The sequence below is a fragment of the Pongo pygmaeus genome, chromosome 3, assembly GCF_028885625.2.
Source record: "Pongo pygmaeus isolate AG05252 chromosome 3, NHGRI_mPonPyg2-v2.0_pri, whole genome shotgun sequence".
Lineage (NCBI taxonomy): Eukaryota > Metazoa > Chordata > Mammalia > Primates > Hominidae > Pongo > Pongo pygmaeus.
In genome coordinates this window covers 16,892,790-16,911,863 of record NC_072376.2, presented here as the reverse complement: position 1 = coordinate 16,911,863, position 19,074 = coordinate 16,892,790, and the positions used below count along the sequence as shown (strand labels likewise).

At 38.1% G+C, this 19,074-nt stretch overlaps 1 protein-coding gene across 11 annotated transcripts in view; it reads left to right on the top strand.

Moving 5' to 3' along the window:
- LCORL (ligand dependent nuclear receptor corepressor like) overlaps window positions 1–19,074 on the top strand; it is a 180,249-nt gene that overhangs the window by 155,646 nt on the left and 5,529 nt on the right. The gene's annotated exons all lie outside the window — the stretch shown is intronic.

The following is a 19,074-nucleotide window of genomic DNA, read 5'->3' as shown; positions in this document are numbered from 1 at the left end:
TCTTGAATATTTTATATTCCATTGCTTTCTCAAGTATTACTGAGTTTTCAGGATATTGTTTTACTAATTGCCCCATATCTTTCTCAGAAAATCATTCAGTTTATTTAACAAACATTGGATACTTTTTCTTTTGATGTATCAGGTATTGTGTTAGATGTTCAAGTCACAAAGGAACTCAAGGAATATCTAGAAGATATTTCAAGTTTTTACTTTGGCAACATAATTAGTAGAAGAAACATAATTTGGCTGATTCCACATACTGGTGGTTGTAGAGAACAGAACTATTTTCAGACATAGGTTTAATTCTCTAAATTGGGAAGTCTGGGCCATGGCCTATTTTGTAAATAAAGTTTTATCGGAACACTGCCATGTTCATTCACTCGTATATTGTCTATTGCTATTTTTGTGCTGCAGAAGCTGAATAGTTGCAACAGACACCATAAAGCCTACAGAGTCTAAAATATTTACTACCTGGCCCTTTGCAGAAAAAGTTTGCCGACTCTGTTGACATCACTACAATTTTGATATGGTGTGGCTTGAAAAAAATAAAAAATAAGTTGTTGGCTTTTAAAAAATATATTAAGGTCATCCTATCTTGTTCATCCCCAACACCCCATCCACTTCTTCCTCAACACTCCCTCCCTCAACACAATACAATGTATTTGACATGTTAGCTGTTCTGTTTTGTTTGATCTTTACGGGTCAATATCTGTCTTTATCCAGCAGAGTGGTGCTGGGGGAGCCATGAGCACCAGTTGTATTCTGTTTTGTAAATCTTTATTCTCTCCCTGCAGCCTCCAGACCTGCTTTCTCTATCTGAGGTAAGTTCAAGGGTCACCCTTTTCTTCTTTAACCAGCTGCTACCACCTGCTAGAAGGAGACTGGTTTCAGTGCTTCACACCATGATAAATTCCTGCCTCAAGGTCTAAATGTTCTCTTTCTCCTTTTTTCTTCCTTCTCTATTTCTTAAGAATTCAAAATTCTTAGTTCAGCTCTCCTAACTACCATTTTTTCTTGTCGTTTTTCCTGGGCAATAAGAGTTTTCTTGTCATGGAGCTGAGCATTCTGTGATTATCATAACGTTAAGCCTAGTGAATTCACCTGTAGTTTAATTACAAACAAAAAAGGCCAGGGTAGGTGTCTGAATGATTTCTTCTTGCCACTTTTTTTTTCCTTGTTTGTGTTTGTTTTATTTAAAACGGACCTTGGCTTATTTTTCCTTCTCCCAGTTCCAGGCAACCTGGAAAATGCATTTATTTGCTACTTTTTTTCTGTGTTATGCAAACACAGAAAGCTAGATTTTAAAAGCCTGTACCTATACACTCTTTTTATTTATTCAAAAGTGTTTGTCTTCTGCGTGCTAGGCAGTATGTTAGACATATGCGAAATAGTGGGGGCAAAACCAGATATGGTCCCTACCCTCACAGTTCAAGTTTATTTGGAGAGGCAGACATTGAGTAAATACACAGATCTGCTACATTCTTAGTATGTGGTGCTATGGGAATTTAATTTTGGGAGGTTTTACCAAGTGAAGGAAGAGTTCCCTGAGCAAATGGCCATTAAGCTAAGCTGTGAAGGGTGAGGAGGAATTAACTAGGCCAAGTGGTAGAGAACCAGTAGGGTAGGAAGAAGGATTTGGATGTGGAAAAAATGTTGAGGTGTGGGATTCTTGGCAGGTTAGAGGTGTAAGTCATGGCCAGTGTGTCTAGTCAAGAAAGAAGGAGATGATGTCAGATGTAGGGAGGATTGAGAAGGAAGCAAAGGAACAGACTATACAAGTTCTTATGAGCCATGCCAAGAAGTTTGTCTACTTTCAGTGGCTCCCCATTGCACTTAGAGTGGAGATTTAAATTGGAAGTGGACGGGGAAGATATGACATAATCAGATTTTGCTTTCTAGAAGATCTCGCTGGTTGCATTGTGAAGAAGGAAGGGTGTAGGGCAAGACACCTAACCACACTTAGACCATTGTGATTCACAAACTTTAGTGTGCATCAGAATCACCAGCAAGTCTTGTTAAAATGATTGTTCAGATCCACCCACAGAGTTTGATTGAGTATGGGGTGGGGCCCAAGTGATACTTACGCTTATGCTTCTGGACCAGGAAGTACACTTTGAGAACCATTGGTAATAGAGTGTAAGTGTTATAGTGGTAGAAGAAAGATTATTTACTAATATGAACATAATGTTATAAGTTTCCCTTTAAACACTTCTTCAGCTATATCACAAATTTTGCTCTGCTGTGTTTTCATTTTAATTAAATTCAAAATATTTTCTAATTTCTCTTGTGATTTTTTCTTTAGCCTATGGATTATTTAGAGACATGTTGGCTGGGCGCAGTACTCACGCCTGTAATTCCAACACTTTGGGAGGCTGGGGCAGGAGGATTACTTGAGCCCAGGAATTCAAGACCAGCCTGGGCAACATGGCAAGACCCTGCCTAGAGATGTGTTGTTTAGTTTCCAAATATTTAGGAATTTTTCAGATCTATTTCTGGTACTGATTTCTAATTTAATTCTAATATACAGTTTGTGATTTGAGTCTTTTTGAATTTTTTGTGATGTTTTATATGGCCGAGAATCTATGCAAATCTAAGTAAATGTTCTGTGTGTTCTTGAAAATAATGTATATTCTACTGCTGTTGAGTGAAATGTTCTATAAATGTTAGTTAAGCAAGATGGTTGCTAGTGCTGTTCAAGATTTTTCCATCTTGGTGAATTTCAGTCTACTTGTTCTATCTATTTTTGAGAGGGTATCAAAATCTGTGACTATGATTGTGGATTTTCCTTTTTATTCTTTCAGATCTGTTAGGTTTTGCTTCATGTATTTTGAAGCTCTGTAAATAGTTGCATATGCATTTAGAATTGTTAGGTACTTTCTATTAATTGGCTTTTTTATCATTATGAAATTAACCTCCTCTTTAATCCTGAAAATGTTCCTTACTCTGAAATCTAATTTATCTGATAACTACTAGAGTTGTTCCAGCTTGCTTTTCACTACTGTTATCATAGTGTATCTTTTCACAATACTTTTATTTTTACCCTATTTGTGTCTTTATGTTTAAAGATGATCTCTTTTATTAAACAACATAGAATCAAGGCTTGCCTTTGTATCCAGTGTGACAATCTCTGCCTTTTCAGTAGACCACTTACATTTAATGTCACCATTAATATGGTTGGGTTTAAATCAGCCATCTTTCTATTTGTCCCACCTACTCTTTGTTCCACCCTTTTTTTTCTTTTCCAGCCTTCTTTTGGATCAATACAGTGTGTTTTATTATTTTTTTAATCTCCTGATTTGCTTTTTAAAAAGTGGTTGCTGGCCAGGTGAGGTGGCTCATGCCTGTAATCCCACCACTGTGGAAGGTCACTTGAGCCCTGGAGTTCAAGACCAGCTTGGGCAACATGGTGAAACTCTGTCTCTACAAAAATCAGCCAGGTGTAGTGGCATGTACCTGTGGCCCCAGCTACTGGGGAGGCTGGGGCAGGAGGATCACTTGAGTCTGGCAGGTGGAGGTTGCAGTGAGCCAAGATCATTCCATGGTACTCCAGGCTGGGCAACAGAATGAGACACAGTTTAAAAAAAAAAAAAAGTGGTTTCTGTAGGGTTTATAGTATACATCATTAACTTATCAGAGTTCTACCTTCAAATAATAATATAGTACTTCATGGGCAGCCAAAAATTTTTTTTAATCTTTATTTTCAGTTCAGGGGTACATATGCAGCATGGCACAGGGATTTTTTGTATAGATTATTTCATCACCCAGGTAATAAGCATACTACCCAATAGGTAGTTTTTCAATCCTCTCCCTCCTCCCACCCTCTGCCCTCAAGTAGGCCCCGCTTTCTGTTGTTCTCTTCTTTGGTCGATGTGTACTCAGTATTTAACTTCCACTTACAAGTGAGAATGCTTATAAATGTTTTGTTTTCCGTTCCTGCATTAGTTTGCTTAGGATTATGGGCTCCAGCTCCATCCATGTTGCTGCAGAGGACATGATCGCATTGCTTTTTATGGCTGCATAGTGTTCTGTTGTCTATATGTACCACATTTTCTTTATCTATTCTACCATTGATGGGATTTAGGTTGATTCCATGTCTTTGCTATTATGAATAATGCTGTGATAAATGTACATGTGCATGTGTCTTTTCTGGTAGAATGATTTATATTTCTTTGAGTATATATCCAGTAATGGGATTGCTGGATCAAATGGTAGTTCTATTTTTAGCTCTTTGATAAATCACCACATTGCTTTCCAAAATGGCTGAACTAATTTACATTCCCACCAGCAGTGTATAAGCATTCCCTTTTCTCCACAACCTTGCCAGCATCTGTTATTTTTTTGACTTTTTAATAATAGCCATTCTGACTAATAAGAAATGGTATCTCATTGTGGTTTTGATTTGCATTTCTCTAATGATTAGTGATATTGAGCATTTTTTCATATGCTGCGTGAATGTCTTCTTTTGAAAAGTGTCTGTTCATGTCCTTTGCTCACATTTTTTTTTTTTTTTTTTGAGACAGAGTCTCACTCTGTTCCCCAGGCTGGAGTGCAGTGGCACAATCTCAGCTCACTGCAACCTCCACCTCCCATGTTCAAGTGATTCTCCTGCCTCAGTCTCCCAAGGAGCTGGGATTACAGGCACCCACAACCACGCTTGGCTAATTATTGTATCTTTAGTAGAGATGGGTTTTCACCATGTTGACCAGGCTGGTCTCAAACTCCTGACCTCAGCCTCCCAAAGTGCTGGGATTACAGGTGTGAGCCACCATGCCCAACCCCTTTGCCCACTTTTTAATGTGGTTGGTTTTTTCTTGTTAATTGTGATAAGTTCATCTTATAAACTCTGGATATTAGACCTTTGCCAGATGCATGGTTGACAAATATTCTCCCATTCTGTCAGTTGTCTGTTTACTCTATTGATAATTTAGTTTAATTAGATCCTATGTGTCAATTTTTGGTTTTGTTGCGGTTGCTTTTGGCATCTTCATCATGACATCTTTGCCAGGGCCTGTGTCTAGAGTGGTATTTTGTTGGTTATCCTCCAGGGTTTTTATAGTTTGAGGTTTTACATTGAAGTCTTTAATCCATCTTGAGTTGATTTTTGTATATGGTATAAGGAAGGAGTGCAGTTTCAATCTTCTGTATATGGCTAACCAGTTAGCCCAGCACCATATACTGAATAGGGACTTCTTTGTCTATTGCTTGTTTTTGTCACTTTTGTCAAGGATCAGATGGTTGTAGATGTGCAGCTTTATTTCTCAGCCTTCTTTTCTGTTCCATTGGTCTATGTGTCTGCTTTTGTACCAGTACCATGCTGTTTTGGTTACTGTAGCTGATATGGTTTTGCTTTGTCCCCACTCAGATTTCATCTTGAATTCCCACATGTTGTGGGAGGGACCTGGTGGGAGGTAATTGAATCATGGGGGCAGGTCTTTCACATGCTCTTCTTGTGATAGTGAGTAAGTCTCACAAAATCTGATGGTTATTATCAGGGCAAGTTTTCCTGCACATGCTCTCTTCTCGTCTGCCACCATGTGAGACGTGCCTTTCACCTTTTGCCATGATTGTGAGGCTTCCCCAGCCGTGTGAAACTGTGGGTTCTCCATTAAGCTTCTTTCCTTTGTAAATTGCCCAGTCTCAGGTATGTCTTTACCAGCAGCATGAAAATGGAATAATACCATAAATTGGTACCAAGAGCAGGGTGCTGCTGAAAAGATACCCAAAAATCTGGAAGCAACCTTGGAACTGGGTAACAGGCAGAGGTTGGAACAGTTTGGAGTGCTCAGAAGAAGACAGAAAAATGTGGGAAAGTCTGGAACTTCCTAGAGACTTGTTGAATGGCTTTGACCAAAAGCCTGATAGCAATAGGGACAATAAGGTCGAGGCTGAGGTGGTCTCAGATGGAGATGAGGAACTTGTTGGAAACTGGAGCAAAGGTGACTCTTGTTATGTTTTAGCAAAGAGACTGGCAACATTTTGCCCCTGCCCTAGAGATTTATGGAACTTTGAACTTGAGAGAGATGATTTAGGGTATATGGCGGAAGAAATTTCTAAGCAGCAAAGCATTCAAGAGGAAACTTGGGTGCTGTTAAAGGCATTCAGTTTTATAAAGGAAGCAGAGCATTAAAGTTTGGAAAATTTGCAGCCCGACAATTTGATAGAAAAGAAAGACCCATTTTCTGAGGAGAAATTCAAGCCGGCTACAGAAATTTGCATAACTAATGAGGAGCCACATGTTAATCTCCAAGCCAACGGGGAAAATGTCTCCAAGGCATGGCAGAGGTCTTCACAGCAGCCCCTCCCATCACAGGCCCAGAGGCCTAGGAGAAAGTGATTTCGTGAGCCAGGCCCAGGGTCCCCGTGCTGTGTGCAGTCTAGAGACTTGGTGCCCTGTGTCCCAGCCACTCCAGCTGTGACTAAAAGGGGCCAAGGTACAGCTCAGGCTGTTGTTTCAGAGGGTGGAAGCCCCAATGCCTTGGCGGCTACCACATGCTGTTGACACTGCGGGTGCACAGAAGTCAAGAATTGAGGATTGGGAACCTCTGCCTAGATTTCAGAAGATATGTGGAAACGCCTGGATGCCCAGGCAAAAGATTGCTGCAAGGGCAGGGCCCTCATGGAGAACCTTTGCTAGGGCAGTGCAGAAGGGAAATGTGGAGTCAGAGCCCCCACACAGAGTCCCTACTGGGGCACTGCCTAGTGGAGCTGTGAGAAGAGGGCCATCGTCCTCCAGACCCCAGAATGGTAGATCCACCAAAAGCTTGCACCATACACCTGGAAAAGCCTCAGACACTCAAAGCCATCCCATGAAAGCAACCGGCGGAGGTGCTATACCCTGCAAAGCTATGGGGGCGGAGCTGCCCAAGACCATGATAACCCACCTCTTACATCAACGTGACCTGGATGTGAGACATGGAGTCAAAGGAGATCATTTTAGAGCTTTAAGATTTTACTGCCCTGCTGGATTTTGGAATTGCATCGGGCCTGTAGCCCCTGTGTTTTGGCCAATGACTCCAATTTGGAATGGCTGTATTTACTCAATGCCTCTACCCTCATTGTATCTAGGAAGTAACTAACTTGCTTTTGATTTTACAGGCTCATAGGCAGAAGTGACTTGCCTTGTCTCAGATGAGACTTTGGACTGTGGACTTTTGAATTAATGCTGAAATGAGTTAAGACTGTGGGGGACTGTTGGGAAGGCATGATTGGTTTTGAAATGTGAGGATATGAGATTTGGGAGGGACCAGGAGCAGAATGATATGGTTTAGCTGTGTCCCCATTCAAATCTTATCTTGAATTCCCATGTGTTGTGGGAGGGACCTGCTGGGAGGTAATTGAATCATGGGGGCAGGTCTTTCACATGCTCTTCTTGTGATAGTAAGTCTCACAAAATCTGATGGTTATTACAAGGGGAAGTTTTCCGGCACAAGCTCTCTTGTCTGCCACCATGTGAGACGTGCCTTTCACCTTTCGCCATGATTGTGAGGCTTCCGCAGCCATGTGAAACTGTAGGTTCTCCATTAAGCCTCTTTCCTTTGTAAATTGCCCAGTCTCGGGTATGTCTCTATCAACAGTGTGAAAATGGACTAATACACTCGCCTCGTAGTGTGGTTCGAACTCAGGTAATGTGATGCCTCCAGCTTTGTTCTTTTTATTTAGGATTACCTTGGCTATTCACGTTCTTTGTTGGTTCCATATGAATGTCATTGGCAGTCTGATAGGAATAGCATTGAATCTCTAAAATTCTTTTGGCAATATGGCCCAATATTGATTTTTCTTATCCCAATATTGATTTTTCTTACCTATAATCATGGAATGTTTTCCCATTTGTTTGTGTCATCTCTGATTTCTTTGAACAGTGTTTTGTAATTCTCCTTGTAGAGATCTTTCACCTCTCCAGTTAGCCGTACCTAAGAATGAAGAATAAATTCCTACAAATTTTATTCTTTTGTGGCTATTGTGAATGGGATTGCTTTCTTGATTTGGTTCTCAGCTTGGACGGTTCTTGGTGTATAGAAATGCTGCTGATTTTTGTACATTGATTTTGTATCCTGAAACTTTACTGAAGTTGTTACAACCATACATTTGCATTTCTTCTTCAAGTCTTTGTGCTTTTACTTCTGTAAATGTTATAAACCTCATAGTACATTGTTCCTATTTTTTCTTTACACAGTTATCATTCAGAGATTTTTTAAATAGGAAAATAAGTATTTTCCCCATGAATTTATCATTTCTAGTGCTCCTCATTCTTGTGTACAGATCCAGATTTCTATCCGATATCTTTCCTTCTACCTGAATGAACTCCTTTAGCATTTCGTGTAGTGCAGGTCTGCTGTTGATTAATTCACTCTGCCTTTGTGTGTCTATAAAAGTCTGTATATCACATTTTTTAAAATATGTTTTTCCTGAATATGGATATCAGATTTGACCATATTTTTCTCTTAGTACTGATGCTTCTCAACTTATGATGGGGCTACTTCCCGATAAACCCTTGTAAGTTGAAAATACTGTAGGTCAAAAGTTCATTTAACACACTTATAACATCGTAGCCTAGCCTCATCTACCCTAAATGTCCTCAGAACATTTACATTAGCCTACAGCTAGGCAAAACCATTAAACACAAAGCCTGTTGTACAATAAAATGTTGACTATCTCATGTAACTTACGGAATACTGACATTGAAAAACAGAATGGTTGTATGGGTACTCAAAGCATGGTTTCTGCTAAATGCCTATCACTTTCACACCACTGTAAAGTTGAAAAATTCTAAGTTAAATCATCCTAAGCCAGAGACTGTACTTTACAGATATTGTTCTACTTGCTTCTTGTATTGTTTCAGAAGATGGGTATGGCATTCTTATATTTGCTCCTCTGTATGTTCTTTTTTCCACCAGATGCTTTTAAGATTTTCTCTTTATCACTGGTTATCAACAGGTTGATTATGAAAGGGCTTGGCATGGTTGCCTTTATGTTTTCTCTGCTTGGAGTTTGTTGAACTCCTTGAATATGTCAGTTTATATTTTTAATCACATTTAGACATTTTTTAGCCATTTTTATTATTATTATTATTTTTTTGAGATGGAATTTCGCTCTTGCTGCCTAGGCTGGAGGGCAATGGCGCGATCTTGGCTCACCGCAACCTCCGCCTCCCTGGTTCAAGCAATTCTCCTGCCTCAGTCTCCCAAGTAGCTGGGATTACAGGCATGCCCCACCATGCCTGGCTAATTTTGTATTTTCTTTTTTTTTAGTAAAGACAGGGTTTCTCCACGTCAGGCTGGTCTCGAACTCCTGACCTCAGGTGATCCGCCTGCCTCGGCCTCCCAAAGAGCTGGGATTACAGGCGTAAGCCACTGCGCCTGGCCAGTTTCTTTAAATATATTTCTGTCCCTCTCCACTCTCCTCTCCTTCTGGAATATAAATCACATGTATTTATCCCACAGGTCACTGATACTCAATTCACTTTCGTTTAGTTTTTTTTTTCTCTCCTTATTTTAATTCTGCATATTACTATTCCTACGTTTTTAAGTTCACTAATCATTTCTTTGGCATTGTTTAATCTGCTATTAATACCATCTAGGATATTTTTTATTTTATAAATGGTTTGTCAACTCTGGAAGTTCAAATTCAGTATTCTTTATATCTACCATATTTGTCCACGTCGTGCTCATGCTTTCAACTTCTTGAACTCATGAAGTGTATTTAAAATATCTCCATTAACATCCTCATGTACCAATTTCACAATCTGTGTTATTTATTTATCTATTTCTTTAATGATTTTTCCCCTCATTATGGATCATATATTTTTTTGCATGTATGCATGCATGCATGGTAATTTTCAGTGGGATACCAGACATTGTGAATTTTATATTATTATGAGCTGGAATTTTTGTAATGTTAAATGTTCTTGGGCTCTGTTCTGGGACACTGTTAACTTAGTGAGAAATATTTTGATTCTTTCATGTCTTAAGCATTGTTGGGCAGAGCCAGAACACCCTTTAATCTCAGACAGTAGTTTACAACCAGGGATGATTTTGCCTCATAGAGGATATTTGGTCATATACAGAGACATTTTGTACTGTTACATTTAGAAGGTGCTATTGGCATCTAATGGATAAAGCCTAGGGATGCTACTAAAAATTCTACAATGTCTAGCACAGCCCCCCCAAAACAAAGAATTATCTGGTCCCAAATGTTAGTGAAGCTGATGTTAAGAAGCCCTGCTGTAGGGCTAAGTTGACCTCACTATAGAGGCAATCCAATACCCACCTGAGGACTTTACCAAATGCTCCATGTGTCAGAAGGTCAGTTATATCCAGTTGTATATAGCCTCCAGAAAATTATTACCTGGTCCTTTTCATTGATTCTTTTCACAGACTTGGGAAATACTTATCCACTGATCAGCATTCATCTTTAACCCAAGGAAAATCCTCTGCAGATCTCTCTGTCTCCTTCTCTCTCCTTTCTCCCCCCACCCCCATGTCTCTCGTATACTCTAACCCACAGATTCTAGTCACCTGGGACTTCGTGAACTCCAGTCACTGTCTCCCCAACTCAGTAATATTTCCAAGCCTGTTGGGGTTCTCTCCGTATCATGCAGCCTGAAAACTCTCCAGGCAGTAAGCCACATATCTGGTCCCTGCTACCCTGTTACTTCATCATGGCCAGAAGCAGAAATCGTATTTTTTCTTTCAGCAAATATTTGTCCAGTTTCTATGTGCCAAGTACTGCAGATAAAATGCTGAACAAGACTAACAAGGATCTCTATTCTCACCAGTCTGTATTTTAGTAAGAGAGGAAAACAATCATAGAAAACAAAGCAGTGATAAATTGTGTTAATGAAATTGCATGATAGGAGTTTCTAGGGGGAGCTACTTTAGGTTGAGTTGTCAGGGAAATCCTTTCTGAATAAGTAATGCATAACCTGTGAATGGAATTGAGACATCTAGGATATCATTGATGACTGAAACTGTGAGTAGGGATGAAGAACCCCCAAAGAGACTGTGTAGAATAAAGGAGAAAAGAAAGACTAGGACTCATCCTTGAGAAATTCCAACTTTTATTACCCAAGTAAAGTAGGATGACTTGGGATGGAAGAGGCGAAAGGAAAGTGTGTTTTGTCTCAAAAGCCAAAAGAAGTTAGTTTCATGAAAGAGGGTGCTTTAGTCTCCTTGGGCTACCACAACAAAATAACATAGACTGCATGGCTTAAACCACAGAAAATTATTTTCTCAAAGTTTTGGAGGCTGGAAAGTCCAAGATCAAGGTCCAGCAGGTTTGGTTTGCAAGCTGATAGATAGCTTGCAGATAACCACCTTCTTGCTGTTTCCTCACATGGCAGAGAGGACCCTCTGGTATCCCTTCCTCCTCTTACAGGAACACCAGTGTCATCAGATTAGAGCTTCACTCTTATGACCTTACTTACCTCCTAAAGGTCCTGTCCCCAAATACAGTCACCTTCAGGGTTAGAGCTTTGACATACGAATTTAGGAGAAACACAAGTCCATTGCAGAATAAATGGTCAACAATATTGAATGCTGCCAAGGAGGTAAAAACTAAAATTCATTGGTATTATCAATGTGAGTGTCATTCATGGCTTTACTAAGTGCTATTTTAATGGAGTAAAAGCACTGGAAGCCATACTGGAATCGCTTAAGGAATGAGGAGCTAAGGAAATCGTGATAGCAAGTATAAGATAACTGCTTAAAGTAATCTACTTATAAAACTGTTATCTTGAGGAAAATGAAAGATTGAGTAAAGTTGTTTATTTTATAAAGAATGAGAGACCTTGTACTTTTTTAAGCATCATGGTGAGGATCCAATTGAGAAGAGGTGGTTTATGTATTGCCACAATAATGCTATATTACAAACTACCCCAACATTTATTAGCTTAAATAAATAAGCAGTTTTTATTTCATTCATGAGTCTGTGGTTGGCAGATAGGCTAGGATGTTCTTCTGATCTTGGCTGGGCTCCCTCATATGTCCTGGTGTTAGCTGACTGTCAGGTGAGACATTTATCTCTGCTCCATGTGTCCCTCACACTAACTCAGCAGGTTTGCCCAAGCAATTTTTCTCAAGCTTCAGCTTCCATCATATTTGCTAAGATCCTGTTGGCCGGAGCAAATCACGTGGGTAAGGCAGAATGGGAAGACACTGCAAAATTATAGGGCAAAGAAAGTAAATTTAAGGATGAGTAAAGAGTTGGGACTATTAATGCAATCAATTTGATATTGATAGTATATCAAAAAAAGGATTATGATCATTGATAAGTTCTTGAGAAGGCAGATAGATGCAAACAGGGTTTCAGAACGTTATAAACCATGTCAGTTTCTGCAGTCTTTTACAGTTGGTTGGCAGTGTTTTAGATCAACAACTTGTTAATTGTTTTTAATTTCACATTACTAAAATTTCCTATTTTTATTCTTTGTATAAATGTAGTTGAATCATATTTATATATTTATTGGGTATTTGAATACCTTATTATAGAAATTCAGGGAGTCTTTTTTTGTTCCTACGTGGCCAAGGGTCATTTGTAAATTGCGTAACAGTGCAAACAGTGTTCATTAATTTCTGAAGACTGTTGGTTCTCTGCTCTTAATCCGACTATAATTTCCTTCATTTCCATTCAATTAAAAATTCAGGTGGCTCTCCTATTTCTCAGGAGAAAACTATTTTTTTATTCTAAATGTTTTCTTGTGAATTATTGACTGCCATAGTTTGCTCTAATGGTCATAACACTTACTAGTTATTAAGCACACACTATGCACCAGAGTGCCAATCTTTGTGTCACCTTTATATTCAAAACAAAGTTAATATAAATAATTTTCCTAAAATAGGCTGTATCAAATTGCAAATCTAGGATTATAACCCAAGACTGTTGGTCTTCAGAGTCTGGTTCTTAACCATCATGTTCTTCTACTCCAAATACTCACAGTAATCACAAGCAAGTAGAGAAAAAGTCTATAAAATCTTCTACTTAATCTACCAAAGCCTTTAAATTCATCAGTATCCTACCAGAGGAAGATTTTTGAGAAAAACTAAGTTGTTTTTTTTTTAAAAAAAGCAATTGCAATCTAAACTTACCTGTTTACCAACCAAAAGAAAGGATTTATTCAAATTTTAGACCTCATGGTCACCCTTACAAACTGTGTTTACCTGGCTAGATATTTTGATCTCCCTTAAGCCCAGGGACTCAAAATTAAACTATTGTATTATCTGTCTACACAAATTTAATCATTATATCTGATTATGAGAATTACAGGAATAACCTAATATGGTACAGTGCAGAAACAAATCATACACATATTTGCCATATTTTATCCCCAGTGAAAGCACGGGTATCTTTGATTGTCTTATGTTTTGTTAATAGTACTAACATTAACTCACATTTATTGTGTCCTTATTATGTGTCCAGTCGAAATGCCAGGCATTTTATGTGCATTCTATTCTCTATGCCAAGTGCTTTACACAAATTCATTTAACAATCCCATTACCTATAAAAGGTAGTGACTTTCATTATCTTCATTGAAGCTTAGAAAGTTTAAGAAATGTGCATTTAGCTGGCCAGTGATTGGACTCAGGATCAGAACTCGAGCTCTACAAATCTTCCTTCTGCCCCAGCTTACCAACATCCTTATCCCTAAAGACCGTTATCGAATGTTTCTTCCCCTTGTCTCCCCGCTCTGCTGGGATTAATCTTTCCCTTCTCTGTAATCCCTTAGTCCTTAGTTACTCCTGTATATTTATTGCGTGCTGCTGTTTTATTCTGGTAATTTATGAATACTTTCTCACTCTGCCTCCTTACCAAGCTGCAAAACCCTTAAAGATAGATACCATCACTTTTTTAAATACTCCTAATATGTTAAGTAAGTACTGCTTGAGGGTTAGAAGAAAGGATAAGTGACCTTCACGAAGGTTCTCTCATCTAGGTTCGGCACTTAACAAACCTATCGTGATATTTGGATAGATTTGTGGAGACATCAATCTGTAGGACAGAGCTGAGCCATAATAGCTAGTCAGTAAATTTTTACTCTAGTAACATTTAGAAGACACCATTCCAGAAGAAAGTAAGCCGTCATCCAGAATTTGGAGTTAAATAGATGAGTTCAGATTTGACGGTGTCAAGTACATTAACTATTCCAAGTCCAAATCCTGTACCAGAGCCCAGTTTATCTGTGATACAGCTGACTTCTCCCTTTGAGAAGATGAACTTGTGTTCCCTGAAACTCTTGACCTAAAGAATACTCTGTTAGCGCTCAAAAACATGTCAGTCTATGCCCTAACATTATTCTCCTCTTTCAGGAATTGAAGGATATGAGTAGCTGCTACTTATTTAGTTAATGCCATGAGGAAACTTCATGCATTAAATATTTAACTCTCCTGGATAGGGTTACAACTATAGCCTTAGGCATATCTTTCTGTTTGAAACCTATAAACCATACACTTGTCCACTAATCTCACATGTTAAGCATTCTGAAGAATAGCAAAATGGGTATTAACATGGAGAATCATAACAGAATTAGAACAATCCAAGAGTTAGTATGCAGTACAAGGTAATAGATCATAGGCCCTGGAGACTTCCATTTACTAGTTATGTGGCTTGGATAAGTCATTTTACTTCTGTGAGCTTCAATGAATAGTTGTTAGGACTGAATGTATTGTTTAAAAAAAAAAATTTTTAAATCACGCTTTTAGCACACTCCCTGGTACGTAGCTACTGTTCTGTAAGTGATATTTTCAGACCTGTCTTGGTTGCACCAAAATTTGTTTCCTGCAAGAGTCGGCTAGGTAACATTCAAGTTTATTGTCCCTATGACAGAAATGAACATTGCATATCTCCAGTAATGCAAGTTTAACTTATTAGAGCTAGATACAATTTTACTTTTGTGAAGATTAGACTTATCAATAATCATTAATTTAAATCACAAATAATTCTTTGGATTTCTATGATTCCAAAAAGATTTCAATCTTTCACACTTTGCAAATGCACATACTCTATAAACTTCCATTCAGATGGTGGAGATGGAATCTATCTTTGGGTCCATGGGATTACCAAAGTATCAAAAATAGGCTTAGATGCCTACATAACCATTTCAGATTCCTCTTGCCCTTGTTCACCCCTCACCTGCATTAGTTTCCTAGTTTGATAGAGAAGAGGCCTTACTTATGATAAGCACTTCTCCCACTTCTTTCTCTTTTCACCAAAACATGCGGCAAAACTAAGCCTTTGTATTTGTATAGAGCTCCTTATGGTTTTTAAAGCATGCTAATTGGCTCTCATTAAATTGTCACAACAACTCTATAAGATAAGCAGCAAAAGTGCCTTTTTTTTTTTTTATGAAGAAAATGAGGCAGGAAGTTAAGATTACTTGTCCAGGGTCATTATTATTGTGATTATTGTCAGAAATTGAGCCCAGGTCTTTACATTTTTTTCCCCAACTCTACTCTCAAGGGTACCACTGTATACATACTATTGCTGAGCTTTCATTAGAATCCAGGATATAGATATATAAAGTCACCTTCTCAGATGACTTAACTGCTGCTGCTGTCAGCTTTCTAATCATTTTATGAAACAGAGAAGCCGTGACATAAGAGTGATAAATCTGATGACATAGAATTTAGAATGGATTCCTGAGAAAATCACCATAAGCAGATATAAACTAATAAACTGGATAGGGTGAGAGGAGAGTGGGATCACAAATCACTATAGAACAAAGGATTAATTTTCATAACTACAAGAAAAAGATTATACTAATTGGCAAAGAACACATAAAAAGGGAACACAAATGGTTTCTAAAACATTAAAATATGCTTAACCTTATTCATAAGAGGAATGCAAATTAAAACAATGGTATGCCACTTTTTAACATCAGATTTTCAAAGATCTGTAAGTTTTATTATACATTATTGGTTAGAGTAAGAGGAATGAAAGACGTTTTCACACATTGTTGGTCAAAGTGTAAAATGGTACAGTCTCCGAAGGGCACTTTGATAATATCAAAAATGTAAAAGCACCCTTTGACCCAGCTTTTCTACTCCTCGTCAGCTCTATAGATATACTTGAACACATGCAAGAATATTCAATGCATCATTGCTATTTTATGCAATAGATTAAAACAGCCAAAAATTCTGTCAATTGAGGACTGATAAAATCAATTATGATTTATCCATAAAGTAGAATTCTATTTAGCTGTTAAAAGAATTGAGTATTCATTGTACACATGTGAAACAGTATCCAAAATACGTATTTTAAAGCAAGATACAGAACAGTATATAGAACGGTAGAATTGTGCACAAGGAGAGGGTTGAAACACAGATACCTACATATTTCAATGTGAGGGGACTATCTGAAGAATAGACAATAAAATGGTAACAATAGTTGCCCCAGAAGAGGGGCTTGGAGCACTGACAGACTTCTTTCCATTATATGACATATTTCACTGATTTTTTTTTTTTTTTTTGAGACAGGGTCTCACTCTGTTGCCCAGGCTGGAGTGCAATGGCACAATCTCAGCGCACTGCAGCCTTAACCTCCCAGGCTCAAGCAATCCTCCCACCTCAGCCTCCCAAGTAGCTGGGACCAATATTTGTATTGTTTGTAGAGATAGGGTTTTGCCATGTTGGCCAGGCTGGTCTCCAACTCCTGGGCTCAACCAATCCACCTACCTCAGCCTTCCGTAGTGCTGGGATTACATGCTGATTGATGTTTTTAATTTTGCAAATGTATTATCTATTTTAAAAATGCAAAAGACAAACTGTGTAAAAATGGCATCAAAAGTTGAGAACATTTACTTTTCACTTCGTACAAATGTGTATGATTATACGGCAAATTCCTGACATTAAACCTAACTAGTCAAAATTTTAATTTCCAAATATAAAGGAGTATTTTTTGAAAATCCTCTATATTGCATACTCTTTGAAAGCACTGACTGTGTCTTCCTCATCTTTATATCACAAAAGCATTTTCTAATGGGTATTCAGTAAATGTTAAATAATTTCATTGACTCTGGTGTTGAAAATGAAATTGAAGAGTCTTGAAGTACTAATCAGAGAACCAGGTTCTTATGTTAGTCCACATACATCTGGTTTTAGAAGACCCGAAAAAGGGGCAGTTTGTTTTCCTATTCTCTTAAAAAAATAAAATCTGGCCAAGTGTTATGGCTCACGCCTGTAATGCCAGTGTTTTGGGAGGCTGAGGCAGGAGGATTGCTTGAGGCCAGGAATTTGAGACTAGCCTGGGAAACAGCAAGACCTTGTCTCTTCAAAAAAATTTAAAAATTATTTGGGTGTGGTGGCACACACTTGTAGTCTCAGCTACTCAGAAGGCTGAGGCAGAAGGATTGCTTGAGCACAGGAGTTGGAGGCTGCGGTGAGCCATGATGGTGCCACTGCACTCCAACCTGGGCCACAGAGCAAGACGCTGTCTCGAAAAGCAAATATCTAGAAAGGTACTTTCTAGCTGTAATGTTCTAATGCCCCTGGTTCCAGCACTTCCTAAGATAGCTGTATTCTAAGAATTCTGTAGAGCAGTACTGCCCAAACTTTGCATATCCACTGTTTTTTAAGTATATATGAATTAAATGTCAAGCTGTATATTAGTAAATTCAGGTTTTTTTCAAAACTGACATTTTCTTCCCATACATAAGTATAGTTTTGTGCACCTGTAGGATCTGTGTACCCAAATTTATAGTATACCATTCTAGAAAAGTTACTTAAGAAAATCGTGTTATGTTTTTGAAAAGGAAAATCATGTAGTTATTAAAGTATTCTTCTCTGGTGAAAACACCTTAGTCAAATAACAAAACAAAATTTGTTTTTATTTATGACCATGATTATTTGTTCTATGCCTTCATTTTCTTTTTTGGAGTTTAATACTTACTATACTTGCCTACCAAGCTATCTTGATTAATATAATTGTGTTTTTATAGCTTGCTTTAGAGTTTCTCAAAAAGGTGTACATCAAACTTTTGCTTTGAAAATACAAGCAATACAAATATGAAGACTAGCAGTCCTTGGAGGAAGGAAATGGCTTTATCTGAGTTTTGCTAACTTGAAAAACAAAAATGAGGGCTCTGAGGACATTTTAATAATAATTAATGTACATTTTTTCAAAATTCAGTTATGATTTCTAATATGTAAGAAAATACTGTATTTTGGATCTCTTTGTCACATATAGTTTAAATATATTATTTTTTAGTCAGATCTGTTTTAACTTTTCAAAAAAGTGGTTTACTACTTTTGATGCTTACTAAGCTACCTGGTAGTTTGTCATTTTGTCTAGTATCTGTTTATACAAATTGAAACTGTATTCTGTGGGACTGGGACTCTGGGGAGAACGCAGTTAGATGTTAGTGGTGGTAAAACAGAATATAACGGATTTGGCTTATTGAATGGCATATGAGTTGGTTGGTTGAGGTTGCAAGGACAGATCTACTGGAGTCTGGACGCTCCAATTTCCCAACTCTACCAAGTCACTTAAATATGAGACCCTGAACCTCATTGCTAATAGGAAGACTTGTAGAGCTACAGTTGGAGAAAGCTTAGGAGTAATGTAGTTCAAATGAACTAACCATAGTTAAATGTCAAGTGAATTAGAGAGCTGTTGCATAGTTTATAAACATAAGGATTCACATCTGAATATGTGGACTATAAGTAATACTTAAAACTAGGGATGGCGTATTCATTACACAGAGTGGACTAGCTTCCCTTTTGACTGTCATGTTTTTGTGATTCTGAAGAGTAGCACTCTGCTCCAGATGTTTCACAACAGGCTTTTTATAAATGTTTATTGAATTTTTGAGTAATTACTGTGTATTTAGCACTGTGCGTATCTTCACAGAGAAAAGAATGTTAGCATCCTTTCCTTCTGATCTAGAGGGGGTTATCAGACCATTAGACATGAAACAATAGTGGAGAACCCCAAATAGTTTACAATCCAATGCAATGTTTTACTGAGATCAAGTTGAGAGATGTGAGATTGGATTAGGCATGGGTAAAGGTTTGGTTAAGCAGAGTGGTGAGCAAGGGTTCCCTATGTGGGAACAACATTTAGGAACAGACAGGACTGTGCACATGA